Raw genomic sequence first — 20,529 nt, forward strand, 5'->3', positions numbered from 1 at the left:
ATGCCACAGTAGTTCCTGGCACTGAACAAAAACTAGTGTGTGTGCCAATATGCTCCTAGTGGAAGAGCAGAAACTGATCACTCACAGTAAAGCTAGTCGATAGGGAGAGCAATAGAAGGTTAATAAAAGCAAAATGTCTTTGTTAACGCCAGACCTAATTAGGGACCCAATTCTTAAAGAAAGTCAAACATGCACCCATGGTATAGGTCTTTGAATTAGTGGCTTTCATGAATTCACAAGAGCTTAAAGAAGTAGAACAGGAAATTGTACTCCAAGAAAATATTTGTGAACTGTATTTTAGCACGAACAAATATACATGTGTACATTTGCTCATGTGAAAATCTATCGAGTGTTTACAAGTTCACTTTCCCTCCAAACACGTTTTTCACCTACCCTGGAAGAACTACTATTTCTGCAATTTTCAGGAGCAAATTTCCAACATTTCATATTATGGTATAAGATTAGAGAAGAGCTGGTGAAAATCCTTAAAATACGCAAGTTAGTAGGTTTGCACACTCAAAGGCATTCCAGCTCTGGAACTACTGCTTACTACTTCCTCTAGCCACAGTATGTAGATCTGCAGAAAGGTAGCAAAATAAGGAAATTACTATAGTAGGGATTGAAATTGATTATGCCAGGGCTACTACTATAGTAGGGCTTGAATACTTGCAAAGAGGCTATTATCAGAGCTCTTAAATTATGGCAGCAATCTCATTATGTATCGCCACATTACATGGTACCACAGGACAAGAAGATTTTTTTTTCCAAGCAAGCAGATTTAAGAAGCAACCTGTCTCATGGACAAGAAGGTATTTTATTAAATTCCACACCCCTTGTACTGTAAAAACAGATGCCTCTGGGATGCATTTTACGGACCTTGGAAGCATAAAAGGCTTCACTGGGCCCTGATGGGGCCTCAACACTAAGAGAGAGAGTTTACACACTGATCTCTGCAGCGGAAGCACTGACCCAGTAAAATATATTTTCCTAAGAGCTTGCACGCTGTATATGCATTGTGTGGCACCATGAAGAAGTGGCCACGGTTCCCTGTCAATTCCATGCTAATGAGATCAGGGTCCTCATCCTATACAAAGCTAGACACAGAGGGTGCACTGGTGACAACGACCAAAAAGCTGCAATGCCCTCACTTCATCTGCCTTGCCATGTCATGTCATTGTATTATGGCACTGGCACCAAATACTGATGGCAGACTCCAATCCCGGGCTCGTACAGTCTGTCCTGTGTAGTGCCCAGCTTTGCTCAACTTGGCATTTCAAGGTGCACAAACAGGGAACGTTCCCTTGCACTCACAAACACAACACAACTATTTCTAGATTCACTTTAGCATGACACAAATTTCCTTCCAAATAGTGACTTTAAGCTTTCCACATTACACACTGCACCTGTGCCTTTAACTCAATTTATGTTTGCATTGAGGGTCTGGGCACCCTGAGCTCAGAGCTGCCAGACAAAGACAATAAACAATGCATTATTCACAGGGTAGAGAGAACAATGTGCGTCGCACCTGAAGCACCCAGACACAAACTGTAAAACACACTATTTGTATTGTGTCTAGTGTAGGCACACATGCGCGCGCGCACACAGAAACAATACACATTGCATTTAGAACATCATATAGTAAACGCCTAGTGCAACCAGACACCATTACATATCCTATAAACATTGCACTACGTGTATCATGTGCTAAAAGCAGTTAGACAGACTCCAACCATGGAAGTTGTTTCTCATGTGTGTTAAGTAACTTTAGGCCATGAGTTATAGTTTATTAATGTAAGTACAACTATAACTGCTGAATTTATATGGTTTTGTATGGCTAAAATGTTAACCTAACTATAACGTTCCTGTAACCTTTGTTTTTTTCAGTGTACACCCACACACACACACCACTCTACTTCACATCATTTTAAGACACACTACTCCACAGCACTCAATTCTACTACACTGCATGTCACTTTACTCCATAAGACTTCATGCTACTCATTTTTAGCCATACCATGGTTAAAATACATTGGAAAATGCAATAGCTCTCGCTTGAATATAAATGTAGTCACTACTTTGAAAAAAGTGAAAAGAAATTCAAGTGCTGTGTGGGATGGTGTTGATAATTTTGTAACTCAAAGACATTCCCTCACAGTGTTTTCCACACATGCTTATGTGACTGAACTGTCATTCACTAAGAATATGAAAAGCACCTCTATTTCCTGGCACATGGGAAAGTAGGTGCTCTATGCAAAAGGTGAGAATGGCATGCTATGCTGTATAGACCTACCCAAGAAGTGGATGCATGCCTATAACAATTACTACATTCCAAGCCAGGTTCAAAGCACTTCACCTATCTCAAGAGCGGTAGGGAGTGTCCCAGTTGAGGCATTTCTGAGACTCTTTCTTCCCTGCCTGAGCCACTGCTGCTCTACAACCCCACCACCAGCACACGCACCTGTGTTTGCATTTGGCTAATTCAGGCATATCTCAGTCATCTATTGGCTGCACTCCATAACATCACACAATCTGTTTTGTTTCTGGCACATCATGACAGAGTGGTTTCCAAGTGTCAAATCTCTTTCAGTTCCTAGACACAACCACCAGTCTAAACAAACAAAGCAGACGTGTGGGACACTCACTGACCTCCTAAAAAGGCTCTAGATTTTAATATGAAATCCATAGGTGATTTGACTTCTAAAAAAGTGGTAGCTTACTAAATTGGTAGGGTTGTCAATTATTTTTAATATGAAGAGGCAGCTGTGATTATCCCATCAGGATGTTGGGGTTTGTCTCCTGTAGCAAATGGGTTCTGCCTATTTAAGCCCCTTGGATTTTTTGCTTTTGGACTTTAACTGTGAGTGTGTCTCACTAACTGAGTCTCGTTCACTGTAAATTATGTGAAAATGGACAGTGCTAGCCGCCAGTTCAAGACAAGAGTCCACTGCTGCACAGCTGGATGAGAAGCTTTGGGCTGGTAACAGGTTAACATGTGAGCATATGCATGTACAGTAAGACTGTCTAGCTGAGCCCAGTATCTGCACTCAGGCAGGCTGCCGCTAAAGGCACCCTTCAGGGAGTGGTGATCGTGTGTAGTTCTTATAGTGTGAGTGGGCATGCTTAGTGTGCCTATGAGGTGATTACTGAAAAGGCAAAGTGCTTTGCTGACTTACACATTATGGGCGAAATCTACACCAATGTAGAGTTTTGGTCTCTGTAGGCCTGTAAATACTGGTTAGTTACCAAATCCTTGGGTACGAATTTACCCAGAGTACAGATCCAAAGACTTTTGTGATATCTTTACTCCCTAGGGAACTCTTACGTTTGTCAAAATTCCCTTGCTCAGTTCAGATCTATATTCCAGGACTTTGTTCTCCTTTCTACGGGACATGTTATTCTCTAGCCAGCAGAAGAGTATAAGGCCTCTCCTCAAAAAGGACCCATTTACCAGTGCCTGGACCAGATCCTGATAAAGGAAGTGGTGGGGATGGAATTTTAATGTTCCAATTAGCTCAATCGGGCTGCGTCTGGCCTGGGCAAGCACAAGCCCAGAGCAACAAAAGAGGACACACAGACCTCTAGAGCCAGTCACAGGCATAGATCCCCTTTGAGGTTTTGGAGGGAAAAGATCAGACAGCTGTAGAAGCTGGAGGCAGGGCTGACACTCTCAGGGAAGGTCTTTCGACAAACCACTTTGAGCCACCAGATTAGAAATGTTCCAGAATTCTGAGCAGGAGGGTTGGAACAGGGGTAGGAGTATGGTGATGATGGCTCACCCTAGAACTGGGCAAAGCTGCTTACCTTCTAGAACTTTAACACTTCCTAAAAATCCCTGTACAAGACATTGACTACTGAGCACTTTCTGGACTTGGAAGCAACAAAGCAACAGAAGTGCCTAGCCAGAAGGAGAAACCACCAGCTGGCACCCAGAGACTAGCAGGATTTCTTCAAGGCTGGTAGTGCTGTCCCCCTAACACTCTCGGGGGGGGGGTATGGGACAACTTCCACCCACAAGACATATGGCCCCGGGACCCTATCCTCTGGGACGCAATGAAAGGAAGACTATCACACGGATGGCCATCTCCCTGAACAGAAGAAAACTTTTGAGCACCTGTGTGCTCTTTGTCCCTATGTTGTGCATATCCTACTCCCCATGCTCATGCCCGTGAGGTGCAGAGTGCACGCCACATGATCGCCCACCAATGGGGATGCAAATGGGAGGTACGCGATGCAGCACAGAGTAATGTCAGACCGGCAGCCCAGGAGTGGGCTGCCCAAGATTTAAGCACACAGTGGGTGACCCATCAAAGCATCTAAACAATTCAGAAGATTTTTGAAAAGTGGTCAAGACATTCATAAAATATTAACTAAAGCCAGTCAGTTAATGCGAAAAGGTCGCCCCCATAAGGCATTGTGTGTGGGGGTTAAAATTTGCAGAGTGGTCACCTTGCCCTTCCTGGGGCATCAGAGGAACCAATCAACAGATTTAAATGTGTGTTTGAGGGGGTGCTGCCAGAAGTACAGTTTGCCTGACATAAAAGTTTTTCCCAGACATGGCCTCTACTCTCCCTTAGAGCTATATCCATGATCCTGAGAAAGATCTTTTCCGTTTGCAGACATTCCTGACGCTGATGCTTTCACTCAAACGCTCTAGAATGACAACACAATAATAAGGTTCTTTGTTTGTGGTCATTTAAAACCATTACAATTTAAAAAGAACACTGAACTCAAAATACAGCATTAAACTGTCTTGGATTGTAATTATTAACCCCTTCGCTGACAGGCCTTTTGCCACTCCTGTGCCAAGCCTCTTTTGGCTATTTGGGGTAGTCCGCACTTAGGCCTTCATACCTTTTTGTCTGCATAAGCTACCCACGCCAAATTTGCGTCCTTTTTTCCAACATCTTAAGGATTCTAGAGGTATCCAGAGTTTGTGGTTTGTCCTGAAGGAGATCAAGAAATTAGCCAAAATACAGCAAAAATTGAGTTTTTTTTTTTTTTTTTAAACAAAAAATAAAGCTTGGGTTTTTTTTTTCTTCCCCCAGAAAATGGCATCAAAGGGTGCTAAAATCACCATCTTCCCAGCTTTCAGGAACAGGCAGAGTTGAATCAGAAAACCTCATTTTTCAATACAATTGTGGCATTTTGCTGCGACATACCCCATTTTTACTATGTTTGGGCTTTCAGCCTCCTTCCAGTTAGTGACAGAAATGGGTGTGAAACCAATGCTGGATCCCGAACAGCTAAACATTTCTGAAAAGTAGGCAAAATTCAGAACTCAGCAAGGGGTCATTGGGTAGATCCATCAAGGTTTTCCTACAGAAAGTAACAGCTAAAAGTAAAAAAATATATATATTGAAATTGAGGTGAAACAAAAGAGCCATTTCTGTCCATGTTTTTTTCTATAACTTGTTCCAGCTATGGCAGACTTTTGAAATCAATATACCGTTTCGTCTGCTGGACTCTTCTGGTTGCAGTGATCTATACGGCTTGTAGGTTCATCAAGAAGCCTAGGTACCTAGAGCCAATAAAGAAGCTGCGTCTTGCAATGGGTTTTCATTGTATACCGGGTATACAGCAATTCCTTTGATGAAAGATAGGTATCAAGGAAACCTTTGTATTTACAAAATGGCCACAAGATAAGGCGTTGAGAAGCAGTGGTTATCTGCACATCTTCGAGTTCTGGGGTCCCCTTACAAGCATGTGAATTACAGGGCATTTCTCAAGTAGATGTTTTTTTTTTTTTTTTTTTATATACACTGTCTTACATTTAGAAGACACAATTGTAGAGAAAGACAAGGGACAAGAAACACTTGTTCTTCTATTCTGTGTTCCCCCAAGTCTCCCAATAAACAAATGGTACCTCACTTGTGTTGGAAGGCCTAATGCCCACAAAAGGAAATGCAACATTGACACATCCCATTTTTACATTGAAATCTGACCTGTTTTTTGGAAAGTGCTTATCTGTGGATTTTGCCCTCTAGCTCAGCCAGTACACCCTAGGGAAACCTAGCAAACCTGTGCATTTTTTTTTAAAACTAGAAACCCAGTGAAATCCAGGATGGGGTGACTTGTGGGGCTATCACCAGGTTCTGTTACCCAGAATTATTTGCAAATCTCAAAATTTGGCCAAAAAAAAACAAAACAAAAAAAGCACATACTTTTTCCTCACATTTCGTTGACAAAGTTCTGGAATCTGAGAGGAGCCATAAATTTCCTTCCACCCAGCATTCCCCAAAGTCTCCTGATAAAAATGGTACCTCACTTTGCTGCTCCAGAGGCCTTTTGTATCCAGTAGTTGCTGGCAATCTTCAAGGAACCGACTATGTGCTTGGCTTGGCCTGCTACTGCTGATTTCGGACCATAGCAATGCCTCCAGGATACCAGCCAGGGACCTCCATAGTTTGTGGCACAAATTAAGTTAAGCACCAGCACAAGCTGCTCTTTGGTCAGGGAGGCCAAATTCGAGCCTGTGTGTGTGCAGCAGATAAGGACTTTGGTAGCCGAAACGCGTATAGATCTTTACAAGTTTATTCAACAGGCTATTGTGCCTGCCTAGTAGCATTTCCCTGCAATAAGTTAATGAGGGAGAGATTTTGGCCCTCATAATTCTAGTAATGTGGAAATGCTTGGTCCCAATAACAATTTTGATAATTCCGATAGCCAGAACCCCTAGTGGATTGGTCCTAAAGCTGTAATAGCAGCGTGTTAAATAAGAAGGAAGACTCTTGTGCATTTTTTGTTGATATTACCATGCTTTATTGGCCATGATAAAAGTTGGCAATGACAGGTTACAAGTTCAATGAAGGTTATTAGAAGATGGTAACATCTAAAGTAATTTTAATGGTGTTGCATTAGTTTTGTGCAGCCACTTCTGCTTTTTATTAATGTGGTGACATCATGGCAAAGCCGGTAAGCATGCCTTTTAATAACCACACTCCCTTATAGTGCATCTATTATATGTGCGGCTACTGTGGTCTTCGAGTTTAAAGCTTCCTAGGGGTGTGAACTATCTGAAAGACGTACCCATAGGTATGTCCATTTGTCCACTAAATATTTGTAAATCAATGCTGGTATTCAGTATTGTATGAGTAATAAAAAGCATTCACTGAAATGAGGTACCAACCCGCACTGCCTTCCCTAAGGTGGTCTTGGGACTGCTCTGCTTCACCTGCCCTGAGTGAGTAAAATGCTACAATGGGGGTACCTCGTTCCTAGTTAATTGAAAGCTGCAGGCGTATTACTTGTGAAAGACTCGCATCCTTCCTAACTAAAAACCCAATTTCTTTCAACCCTCATCCACTTTTCACCCCTGTAAATCTGAGGGTGTGTAACACATCACCTGTGATGCCATCATTCTAGCAATCATGTAAATTAAATTCCCACGAGGCACCCTGAGACGAAAGGGAATATGAAGTCACTTCCGGTAACCGTAGTATTTTCAAGAACAAACATGAATACTGACGATTGTTTTGCCATTTTTTGTATTCACTTTTCTTTCAAATTGCAAGATGGCACCTTTAGACAGAAGGGTCGGCAGTTAGCGCTCGATTAAAAACAACTACAAACATTCCGGAACACTGATGGTTGGGGGGCAATCTAACACTAAAATAAAGCTTTTATGCATATGCTCTTGACAATAAAATATCAGAGCCTACTATCACCCTCCAGAGACAATGCAAATACTGTTTGCACACCCTGCTTCAAACACGGAACCAACTTTCCGAACAGTAAACAGTGCCTGACGGACATGTTGATTTGTGTTGGTCAATACTAATTAAACCACAAAGGAGGCGTTCCTGTATTCAGTCACCTCAGCGCAAGCTTGCTGTCGGCGACAGTCAGGCTGCCAGCAAACAGCCTTCAAGAGCGAAAAGCACAATCGGGAACTGCAATCACAAAAGCCATCTGTTCATCTGGAAAGGATGAGCAAGTGCTTACATGGCCGCCATATGGTCATCCTCAGCTCAAGTTTCACAACGTGTCACGCTGCTGGCAAAACTAAGGGGAAGTGGCGCAGAGGCGGCCAGACGACCACAAATCAAACACGACGAGTCAGGCGTGCGCGCGCTTCAAAGTACCGTGCCCGTTTCCACTTCCGTTCTGTACGGTGCTGTGGATCCCAAATCTAGGACCAGGGCATTTGTAAGCAGGACCATGAGGCCAACGGGCACAATAATGTCAAATGTCGCCGAAACGTATCCCCATTACATGCAAGGTCCAAATTTTTGCTTGGCGTCGAAACCGGGCGCTGCAGCTGGCAGGCCTGCGCTTTCATTCCCTTTGTCCTGGTATCTAGGCAGAACACTGGGGTACACAAGGGACGGGGGGCGTGGGGCTCTGGGGAGAGAGGTTGATGAGGCATAGGTGAGGTGAAGAGACGGGGGTGTTGGGGTTTATGAGAAGGGCCAGGGCGACCAGATTTTAACATCCGAAAACTGTGACATTTCACAAAAGCAGAAAATGGTCTAAAATTTTACATCAATGAGGAACAGACTCAAGCGCTCAGCAATATAGAAACGTGCACAATGAGGCACCAAGGAAGTAAATAAAATGCAATTTTTAAACCCAGTATCATAATTAAACTGCAGATGATAACAGCTGCTAATTAGTCCTGCTCTGGAAGACATGAAATCAGTGCTTAATTTGAGCCGGTGGTTTCGGGTGGGGCGACACCAGCACTTATTTTAGTGGGCTGGCACTTATGTTTCTGCATTAGGCAATTACTGCGAGCAAAAGGCACATACGGGAAAGATGGAAGAAAAAAAGAAAAAGAAAAAAAAAAGACGGAAAAGCGTCACAAACGGAAAAAGCAGAAAGCTGCAAACGTTACAGAAGAGAGCTCTTGGCACCGGCACGTTTTTATTGTCAAATTAAGCACTAAACAAAATGTGCATCCCAATGTTTTTAGTCCACCCTCTCTAGAAAACAGGGACCCAAGTCAAATTTGCAGTAATATGCCGGGAGAGCTGCTGGAAAACTGGGACTGTCCGGGAAATCCAGGACGCCTTGTCACCCTCGGCCAGCGCCAACATCGATGTTTTATTAACTGCGGTGAAACGCTGTGTTGAAGCACCCTACGTCTTCGCAATGGCGTTAGCCGACCACCATGGAGTGTTATTTTCTATACATCCACACTATAAAAAGTCTATCTATATAAAAAGTCTATCTATCTATCTATCTATCTATCTATCTATAGCACAGATCATGCCTATAATGTAAACATAACCCGGCAGTGGTTTCTTTACACATGCTTGAAAGATAAACCAAATTAATCCTTTCCGCACCCATGGGCTACTAAAGAATACGATCTCCGCCTCGGTTGTTTGCAGTAGCTTTGTCACTTGCGGTCATCTTACAAAAGCATACAGAAAAAAAGATCATGCAAAGCACACAGCGTTCATTTTAAACAATCCCGGAGCGCATTGACCCCACTCAGGGGCTGTGCTGGGCACACTTTTCCCCATACTGAAACATGGTTTCCCCAGTAAGCAGAAGAGCAGGAGACGGAGAACAGCACAGGCTTCTTAAACTGTGATGTTACGTCAGCAGCCCCGGCCCTACTGGGTTTGTCTTCTGAAAGGCAGACTTCGACAGAAGAGGAACAGTTAAAAACTGGTTACATACGGTTGATGGCGCTAGTCCAAAGACCTTCCATAAAGAGATTTATTAATGCTAAAAGCAGAATATTGATTGCCCAAGCCACTACAAGACATTAGTGGCGTATTTAGTGCTTGGGCGGATTTCAAAATACACTAGAATCAAAACTCATAAGTGAAAACGTGGAAATACAACGTTTGACATCCGTGAAAGCTACTCCATACAGGCATGTACTCATCAACTTGGTTTCAAACCTCTAACAAAGAAACATGATAATATTTTATCTCTTTAACCATTCACTTAAACCTGCTTAAGATAAGACAAACTGCACCGAAAACAGGAGGAATTAAAAAAAAAAAAAAAAAGGTATGTCTTGCACTAATAAAAGCGCTGAACATATTTCTAGCATTTGCTGGTTCAGTGAGGACCTTCATTCAGATCACAAGAGTTTACAAAACATAATAAAAGACAAAGACAAACGAGGGTAAAGGTGTCCAGCTAAGTGTGCACACTTAGTGCCACTCTTATAACTCGAGCCCTGCACTTTACACTTATGTAAGAGCTTAACAGGTGCAACAGTTGTTGCCAATAAGCATGTCCTGTGCACGAAAAGGGCCACGAATGAGTAGACCATGGAGACGCAGTTCCTTGGACTACCCATACAGAGACATCGAGGAGGTGCAACAGAACCATCTGACCAGGCTAACCTAGTCTGCAGGCTTCTCCACTTGTACAGCACCAACAAACTAGCCCAGGATACTTTTCGCAAATACTTTGAGACAACGTGACTCCTCTACTCAAAGGGACTGGGTCCATTGCATTTGCTCATATCCTAGCAACACTGACAACTTCTTTCACACAGAAGAACCGTCTGCTAGGATTAAACAACAGATGTCAGCCTCTTAGCAATTCTGAAAGTACTGACCAGCATAGAGCTACTGATTTCAAAGGTCTCAAAACCTGCAGCCCCCTGGCATCTTCTGTGCAAGTGAAACAAAAGCTGGACTGAAAGCAGGTTAATGAAACCCGGTCAGGTAAAACATATGTGGTAGGACTACAGAAACGTTGCAAAACGTAAATGAATCACAGACATGCCCATACTACATAAAGTAATCGTTTCGATGTGTTTGCTACCTTTTGAATAAATGGAATAGCGAACTTTACTTTTTTTTTTATTTATATGACTGAGTTTGTACTCTAAAAACTACAATGAAGTCCACAGTCTTAGGGGACCCTACATTCTTGAGTTACACTCTGGAGGCACATTTTTCATCATGTGGCTAAATACTAAACAACAGCCAGGATGAACGTTAAAGTTCGATGTACAGCTGACAAAAACATTTAGAAAAAAAAAAAATCTGGGCCGCATGCCACATGCGAACTGTTGGCTGCTGAGCAAGCACAGCTCAGATGCCAGCTTTGTAATTATTTAAGTAGGAATCCGTCAGCAAAAGTACTTCTTGAATGTCATTCAAAGAAGGAAGCATACAACACCATGACTAGGTTCCAGCCTTAACCCTTTCGCTGCCAGGCCTTTTCCCCCTCCTGTGCCAGGCCTTTTTTTGGCTATTTGGGGCAGTTCGCGCTTAGTACCCAGACTTTGTGGGTTCCCCTGAAGGAGGCCAATAAATTAGCCAAAATACAGTGAATATTTCGTTTTTTTTTAAAAAAAATGGGAAAAAGTGGCTGCAGAAGAAGGCTTGTGGTTTTTCCCCTGAAAATGGCATCAACAAAGGGTTTGCGGTGCTAAAATCACCAGCTTCCCAGCTTTCAGGAACAGGCAGACTTGAATCAGAAAACCCAATTTTTCAACACAAATTTGGCATTTTACTGGGACATACCCCCATTTAAAAAAAAAAAAAAATTGTGCTTTCAGCCTCCTTCCAGTCAGTGACAGAAATGGGCGTGAAACCAATGCTGGATCCCAGAAACCTAAACATTTCTGAAAAGTAGACAGAATTCTGAATTCAGCAAGGGGTCATTTGTGTAGATCCTACAAGGGTTTCCTACAGACAACAACAACTGAAAAAGAAAAATATTGAAACTGAGGTGAAAAAAAACAGCAATTTTTCTCTACGTTTTACTCTAACTTTTTTTCTGCAATGCCAGATTTTCAAAAGCAATATACCGTTACGTCTGCTGGACTCCTCTGGTTGCAGGGATATATAGGGCTTGTAGGTACATCAAGAACCATAGGTACCCAGAGCCAATAAATCAGCTGCACCCTGCAGTGCGTTTTCATTCTATACCGGGTATACAGCAATTCTTTTGCTGAAATATAAAGAGTGAAAAATAGCTATCAAGAAAACCTTTGTATTTCCAAAATGGGCACAAGATAAGGTGTTGAGGAGCAGTGGTTATTTGCACATCATTGAATTCCGGGGTGACCATACTAGCATGTGAATTACAGGGCATTTCTCAAATAGACTTCTTTTTTACACACTCTCTTATATTTGGAAGGAAAAAATGTAGGGAAAGATAAGGGTCAATAACACTTGTTTTGCTATTCTATGTTCCCCCAAGTCTCCCGATAAAAATGATACCTCACTTGTGTGGGTAGGCCTAGCGCCCGTGACAGGAAATGCCCCAAAACACAACGTGGGCACATCACAATTTTTGACAGAAAACAGAGGTGTTTTTTTGCAAAGTGCCTACCTGTAGATTTTGGCCTCTAGCTCAGCCGGCACCTAGGGAAACCTACCAAACCTGTGCATTTTTTTAAACTAGAGACCTAGGGGAATCCAAGATGGGGTGACTTGTGGGGCTCTGTTACCCAGAATCCTTTGCAAACCTCAAAATTTGGCCCCAAAAAAACACTTTTTCCTCTCATTTCGGTGACAGAAAGTTCTGGAATCTGTGAGGAAGCACAAATTTCCTTCCACCCAGCGTTCCCCCAAGTCTCCCGATAAAAATGGTACCTCACTTGTGTGGGTAGGCCTAGCGCCCACGAAAGGAAATGGCCAAAACACAACGTGGACACATCACATTTTTTCACAGAAAACAGAGGTGATTTTTGCAAAGTGCCTACTAATGGATTTTGGCCTCTAGCTCAGCCGGCCCCAGGGGGGCAGAAATGGCCTAAAATAAATTTGGAACCGGTACCTTGGACGAGGTGACCTCGTCCAAGGCACCCGAGAGGTTAAAGAGGGGCTCAGGCAACAAATGAGTTTATCTGGAACGTGATGGACAATAGTTCAACACAATTAAGTTGGGTTGTCTCTACTACAACTGTTTTTATTTAGTCATAGATCAGTACACTCCCAAACAAGGTAGACTAGTATATGGCGAGCGACATAATGCCTCGTGAAGGGAGGGCGTCGTTAAGAGCCTTATTACCACATGATCTCTGACCCTTACGACCTGCGAGAAAGGAGGTTTAAATTGTCTCCATTAAGATCAAGACTGAAGCAGGTAAATCACTTTTAGTTACCACTCTTATTAACTCGGGTCGTCAGATTATGGTGGATGCCGCTTTTCAGTGATCGGTTTACATCGAAATGATCATTGCACTAGTCTGCTCGGGCTGGTGGTAGCAGCACAGAGAATCAATCCTCTAGCCTCCCTCGGTTATCACCTCACTCCAACCTGCTCTTGGTCTGGTCTCTCCTACGGCTGCAACTGTGGCTATAACAATTTTCCAGTATGCGGGTGGCAAGGGAGGTTGGAGTCTCTGCCCTGTCCTTCGGTTTCGGCCCTGCGCACTTCTGGTGTGAAAACAGTGTTTCTAGGTACCCTTCCTAAACTAAGATGTCTTGCCATCTATGATCAACCACAGAATACAGGAATTCAGCGACAGGGGAAAATCATAACCTTAGCTTTTCTGAAGACAGATGCATGATTTTCCATTAAGAAAAACTCACAAATATCACTGACCCAATCTTTAAAAGTCAAAAGCAATGAACTAAAAAACAAGATGCTTTTATATTGCATTTTCTAAGCAGCCCGAAGAATATTTGTCCATGATACCAATATTTAAAAATCTTTTACCAGGCTTCCATAACATTCCAATATGCCTCACATTGACTAATTTTGGCTTAACAGTAGGGCACAAGTACCAGGAAGGCAGCTGCAGAATGTTCTTCATCACTAATGGAATAAATACTCCGCCAGCTTCCATGAGAATGAGCGTCATGTTTTTATCAAATGCTGTGGGATGAGACAAGGGATGATGCATTGAACATGAAACATGAGAACACGGTCTAAGGTACAACCAGATTGGCTGGATAAGGTCCAACAGCTACGACACACCTATGCAACTGAAACATCCTGTGAAACGAGATTAGCTGGAACAGCAAGTTCTGAAAACAGGAGTCAGAGAAGGTAGTTTTTGTATTAAACTAAATCACTCTTACGGTTTCAGCATGTCCTCCGATTCAAAATCAGCCTTTGGCCTTAATAGCAGATACTAAACCTGAAGCCAAGAATTTAAAAGCAATTCCAACCTTCAGAGTTATCTAACTGCTCTCCAGTATTAGCTTTGCCTTTACCTGGGGTTGTCCAGCTATTTATCAATAGGTTTAACCTTCATATATTCACCACTCGCTAGAAATTGCTCAGTGGGTTCAGTACACTTTCTGTCAAACCTTATCTGTTGAGTTCCAGAGTCTTTCCCACTCAGTGAGACATGGGATGGCCTCCAAGTTCATGGAGGTTGTAGGTTTAACAGTGTGTGGTTTGACTCAAATCCGAGATCCACCAGAGAATGACAAATTTCCAGTTCCCAAGGATAAAAGGTATCCTTATAGTGGATAACTCGTAGACTAACATAGATCAAGCAGTTTCACATTTGCACTTACATCTAATGCTTCTCAAGCAGAGGTTGATTTGACTAGACTCAAATAACAGTTTTCTTTCTATTGACAATTCCTTGGCACTGGAGTAGAGCAACCAAAATACACTTCCCAAATCAATTGCAAAAATGTATATTTGTGACAAGCAGGCATAGGTTGCACCAAACCTATGGAAATGTCGGCTAATAAGCTTTACAAGCAACCCCTGCAGCTAGAGAAGAATGCAACTGGTTTAAGTGAATGAGTGCACAATCTAGATACAATTACTGGCTTAAATGCACATTATAAAGCTATATCAGTTTCATAAAATTGTGTTGATCTACAAAGACAGTCAGAAAATGACCAGATTAATATGTAAACCTGAATAACAGTGGAATGTCATAACGCTTCTCTTCGAGGACTGCTGCATTCCTCAACAAGCGGACATAATCTCCTCAAAAAAAAGAAGAAAAAAAAAGTCACCTATGTTACAAGCTTTGTATCAGTAGAACCCAGGACTTCAAGATGCTGAAGGCCCCCCCAAAAAAAAAAATGAATATCAAAAGCACTCTCTGTACTGATGAGTCAAACGAAATAATGTCTTGACAAAATTGGCTTCAGAGACTTAGATCTCCGGAGGGCCAATGTCCAAACATTAGAGATTTTTGGAATAGGCACTAATTTATTTGGCAATTGTTTTTTGAAAGAACTGATATTCACCTTAGAGGTCTATGGTGCAAGTAGTGTTCATAAAAAAAAAATATATATTAAAAAAAAAAAAAAAAAAAAAAAAGTGAAGATCCCTATAAACACTCAGAAACGAGATACAATTTGGCCCAGTGTCAAGAAAGGTGGATAGCAAAATGTTGCTCTGCCTAGCTTGGTAAAAATCAAATCCAAAAATCTCCTGCTCGAGGTACGTTGTATTTTTCCAGCTAAAGCAGTGCAAGAGACTGCCAGCACTTTAGATTTCATTTGGTCGCTCACTATTGTAAAATGCTGTAGCTGCCAGTGAGGAAACGTGATGTTTGTCAAGTCCTGAGGCATTTTGGCCACACATGCAGACTCTGTACTATAACCCCGAGTGGGCCACTCAGCAGCCAGCAGGATACCTAGTGTTCAGAAATGCTATGTTGCAGGATGGCCCAACACAGCTCTAATCAGTGTAGGGAATGAATGTGAACAGAATAGGTGTGTTCACACCGGCATAATCGCTGGTCAGATGAGGAAATATCACCAGATGGTCGACTGGCTGATTGGTCACAACACTTACCATATTACAGGTACTTTTAATTATGCATGCTTTGCATTAATTACCATTAGCTTTAGGGAATGGATGACAGCAGCTGTAACTCACAGCCAATTAGAGATATAGCTTAGATGTGGCGATTGCTCCTAAAATGTTTCGCTAGAAAATTCTATTTTGTTTTTTTTAAACACTGGTTTAATCAACCATATAATTCTCGGAAGAGGTCAGTGGGAGTCCCCTCACAAGGGATCCCATGTACTTGGTTTGATCTGTTCCTGTCGCAGGCACTAGTCCCAGCCACAGATATGGTGCAGAGTTTTTATAATCGGCAAGAGTGGGGTAACGCTGGGTGGTAGGGTTTTTGTGGATTCCTGAAGTTTCTAGCACAGAAATTATGGAAATTGTGTGATTTCAGGGATAGTTTGAGATTTGCAGGGCATTGTGGGTAAGAAAACCTCATAGGATCCATGCATGGCACACCACCATGGAATCCCCTGGTTGTCTATTTTTCAAAAATGCCTCGACTGGCAGGTTTCCATGGGTGGTGGCTGAGCATTGCCCCAAATCCTGCAACTACCCCTATTGTGCTTTAGGGCTTTTTGTGTCAATGTCTTTTGGCCCTCCCACACAAGTGAGGTACCATTGTTATTGGGAGACTTGGGAGAATGCAGAGTGGTAGGAAATCTGTGGCTCCCTGCAGATTCCAGAAGTTTTTCACAGACTTGTGAGGAAAATTGAAGCTTTTAGTCAGAGTTCTCGGTTTGCAGGGCGCTGTGGGAAAGAAAATATTGTGGGAGCCATGCAAAAGCACACCACACTGGACTCCCCCGGGTGTCTAGTTTTCAGAACGGTCTGGGTCTGGTATGCTTTCCCAAGGGGCTTCCTACCCAAGCCCAAAAAGTGCAGCCATTCACTATTGTAAGTGGGACAGTATTGGGAGTTAGCCACATTTTCTTGGCCCATATGTAAAAACACCAACAAAAGGAATCAAATGTTTTGTCTCTTGCCATGAAGATGGGATTTCCTGATCAAAAGGGGAGCAGAAAGACTGTTCAGGCTTGAAGGGTGAGGCAGGTGATAGGGTGGGCCAGAGCCATCCCAATATTTTATTCAAAAAACTGACCTGTCCCTTTTTGGGGCAGGGGTGTGCCCAATGCCAGAGTGCAACACCCACACTACTTCCTTATGCCCCAGTGGCAAAATCCTGGGTGTCAGGTGGACTTTCTACCCTTCGGGGCAGATGAGGAGCATTCTCTGCATTTGGGACAGACCGCCCACAAGGGGGCAGAAATACACTATTGCCTCTTCTGGGGTGGAGTATGGCTCTATGTCAGGGTAAGCTACACCCTCCTTTATTTGTGTTAGCTCCATTTTTAAAATTCCCTGGTGTGCAATGGCCTTTCTGCCCCCCCCCCCACCCCTTCAGGGGCAAACGTAAGACAAACTCCCTATCTGGCTGTGGGGTTCTGGGGGGCGGGGGCGTAGAAGTACGCCCCCCCCCACCCAAAATGGGATGAACGCAAACCATTTTTTCTCTGCACAAGGACCAGACAAGTGTTTTTGATTCTATCTGTCCTTTAAGAAGGGGAAGGGGGAGCTAAATACCAGGGAGTGAGCCATACCCCTGCCCCAGAAGGGCCAACAGGATCTTTCTGTCTCTTGTGGGCAGATAGATTTGTCTCCCATGTTTAAGAGTCCAAATTCAAATGTGAATTGGCTGACAGGACAGCTATTCAAGGAGGACGAAATGATATAATTTTTTTGCCAAATTCCTTCTGATGTTAATACCCATATGTTATTGAACCGTATGTGACGGCCCCATGAAATGTAGCTTAAAATACATCCAAGCTAATATGGAAAATGGAAGGTGTTCTATCTTTTAGCCTAGAGTTGGCAACAGGTTCATGTTCTTGAATAGCCATACACCCAGGTATTGACAAGAATCTATTTGTTCAATTGTTTCCCGCTCCTATCTTTCACTGAATACTACACTCAGGGGCACTGGAACTATGGGATTCTGCGGCTATAGAGTTTTCAGTATAATTACGGATTTGACACATTATCCATCATCTGCTGCATAATCTGCAGATTTTATTGAAAAAAATCTTTGGCTCAAACAGATCAAAAGTTACTAAAAATCATTGTGACCAGTGCTGTCTTGCAGTGGAAGCCACTATGAAAAAGTTTACTGGTCATCTTTCAGATGGTTACTACTGTATTTGAAAGTTATATTGGTGCTAAGAAGGTGAAAACTTTGCCCAGACGGTGTTAACATAAAAAAATTATTACTTTATAAATTGTTATTTTTATCCTGAAATGTTTTCGCATTAGGCAACATAATTTGCCCTTTTTCCTGCATTTTATGTTCTGTCATGTTAGATGGATTTGTATTGCGCAACTTATCACCCGTGAGATTATTCAAGCACTGGGGCAGAAGCGTGGGTACAGTGGTGCTCCTAGTTGAGCTGCCAGTTTTTCAGCTTCTTGCGGAAGTTGAATAGTGATGCAGCAGTTCTGATGTGTTGAGGAAGTTTATAATATTGTCATTCACGCTGCCTAATTTTTATGTAACCCAATCTTGGTGTCAAAAATCTTACAGCCATGATGTAGGTGAGAGCTCCGTTGGGCATAAATTGGTGCCAACAGACATCCATGTTTAAGACCATGGTTTTATGGATTTTCCAGCCAAGTGATTTTCTATTCCCTGATCTTCATCCGTATTCAGGTGTCTATATGCACAAGAAGGATAACTAATAATAGGGATCAGAGTATGCAATGCACGGTTAGTTTCAGCCAAAGTAATCTGCTATTGGTCCAATTGAAAGCAGCACTAAAATCTAAATAAATTAATCAGTAGTAGCAAAAAGTGATGTATACAAAGGGCAGGGACCTAATCAACCCTAACATACTGTGAATACCTTGTTTATGGAAAATAACTGCAATCCCTACCACAAATGGGGGTTGGAGGGATACCCCAAAGCTGCTGGCAAAGGGTAGACATATGCCACATCCTTTCAGAGTAATGTGTGCACAGCTCCAGACAGCTAAGAGCATCACAGATTGCTGGATCTTGTGTGGCTAAATGCTCTTGTCCGTGTAAGAAGTTAAACACTTATCGCTGTGGGGGCACGTACCTAGTTTGGATGGAATCCTGTTCGTTATTACAGTTAACTGGACAAATTACTCTACCAACGGACTACAGCCAAGCTCCACCACAAAGAGAATCAAGAAAGAAATACCTTTCTGTCAGTCCTTTGCAGAATACAAGACTTGTTTGTTAAATCTGGATCTCCTTGACCCAGTGCATGCTCTGAAAATCATCTCTATATTTGCCCTCAAACTGAAGCTGGGTAAATGCCCAAGAAATCAAAACAGATGCCTAAAAATCTTTTGATAATATTGCTAATTCTCCAAAATGGCTAAAGTGCGTGTAAAAGTCCCAAGCATGGCGTGTTTTGAAAGTCTTACATTTAAAATGATAGCTATAAAGTGTAAACATCAAAAGCAGGGAACCAAGGGCTTTTCCTTTGATTTACCCGCTTTCAGCACTCACATAATCTGTCGTGTCAAACTCCTGCTATTCCCCGTTTTACTGTGTTACCAAAACAAAACAGTACAAAAAGCCAAATAAGATTAACCTAGAATTCCTATCCTATAAAGTATGTCTTATAAGGTAGAAAAATGACAATTCAAACCTTGTTCCAACACCACTTCTGCTTTCTATGGAAAAAGACGCTGCAAACTGTGACCAATAATCATTCCAAAATTATTTCCATAATAATAAATATAACTACCAACCTAATATATTTAAAAGAAAATCTATACTCCATCAATTCACCACAAGCACAAGTCAAAGTCTAAAAAGAAAAGACATTTAGGGCCATGTGTAAGAACACTTTTTCCCATAGACACAGAATGGGTAAAAACTTTTGCTATATCTGGCCCTTAGAGTTTTAGAAGATGGCTGCTCGCTCTAGGTTTTTGTGAGTGCTTAGAATTTTCAAAGCATTCCAACTTATATTGCTGCTTTGAGGGGGAGGAACTAGAAAGGTTATGCATAAACTTAGTCTCCCTGGAATTAAGGATGTTATGCATAGACGTAATCTCCCTGACATGACATAAAATATTGAATTAACTTCTTTGTAGATGATTTTTTGAAGGAAATTTGTAATCAAATGGTTTAGTCATGACTACATTTCTTACTAACATGCCGACAGCAAAAGCTAACTAAAGATTTTGTTTTGAACAAATACATATTCACTAGATTTACCTGTAAAAATATCAGATGTAAAACTAAGGCTAACGATCAGTGGTCATACAGATAAAAATAGAGTAATCCAAACAAAACGTGGCCATATAATATTTTAAATTACAGTAACACTAAAGGTAGTGCCACATTTTATCCTGGTAAAACGGCAAATGTAAAATAAGATCTTCAAACTGACATTAGCAAATGGTCCGCTTGAACGTAGGTAATAAACCGACCAAACCGTAAAAAAACTGGGATGTTTACAGTTCATACTACTGCCATGATCTCAAGCAGACAACCTCACAAAAATGTAATGCAATTATGTAGGCTCCACTAATAACCTTGTACAAAAACTGCGGAAGCTATGATTTGCTTTTAGTGCTTTGGACTATTATAAACGAGTAATTTAAAAAAAGATTAAAGGCTGCACTTGTTGGATCAATAGCACTCAGGATACAAAACTACAACTAATCGAATATGGCTATGACACGCTTATACAGCTGCAAAAACTGCGCTGGAAGGTCTACAGCAGATTCAATGTACATTTATCGATAAAGACTTACTGATATTCCAACACACAAGGTTTAATATCAAAAACATCCACCCCCAATAAGTGAGACACTAAATAATATGTGATACAAAAAACTGATGTGCATTAGCAA

General features: G+C 42.0%; 1 protein-coding gene and 1 long non-coding RNA gene across 2 annotated transcripts in view; one reads left to right on the forward strand and one right to left on the reverse strand.

Annotated features, from left to right (window-relative positions):
- Window positions 1-20,529, reverse strand: part of LOC138259004 (musculoskeletal embryonic nuclear protein 1-like) — a 287,666-nt gene that overhangs the window by 228,681 nt on the left and 38,456 nt on the right. The gene's annotated exons all lie outside the window — the stretch shown is intronic.
- Window positions 1-20,529, forward strand: part of LOC138259005 (uncharacterized) — a 65,123-nt gene that overhangs the window by 18,457 nt on the left and 26,137 nt on the right. The gene's annotated exons all lie outside the window — the stretch shown is intronic.

This window comes from Pleurodeles waltl, chromosome 9, assembly GCF_031143425.1.
Source record: "Pleurodeles waltl isolate 20211129_DDA chromosome 9, aPleWal1.hap1.20221129, whole genome shotgun sequence".
In the NCBI taxonomy this organism is placed as follows: domain Eukaryota; kingdom Metazoa; phylum Chordata; class Amphibia; order Caudata; family Salamandridae; genus Pleurodeles; species Pleurodeles waltl.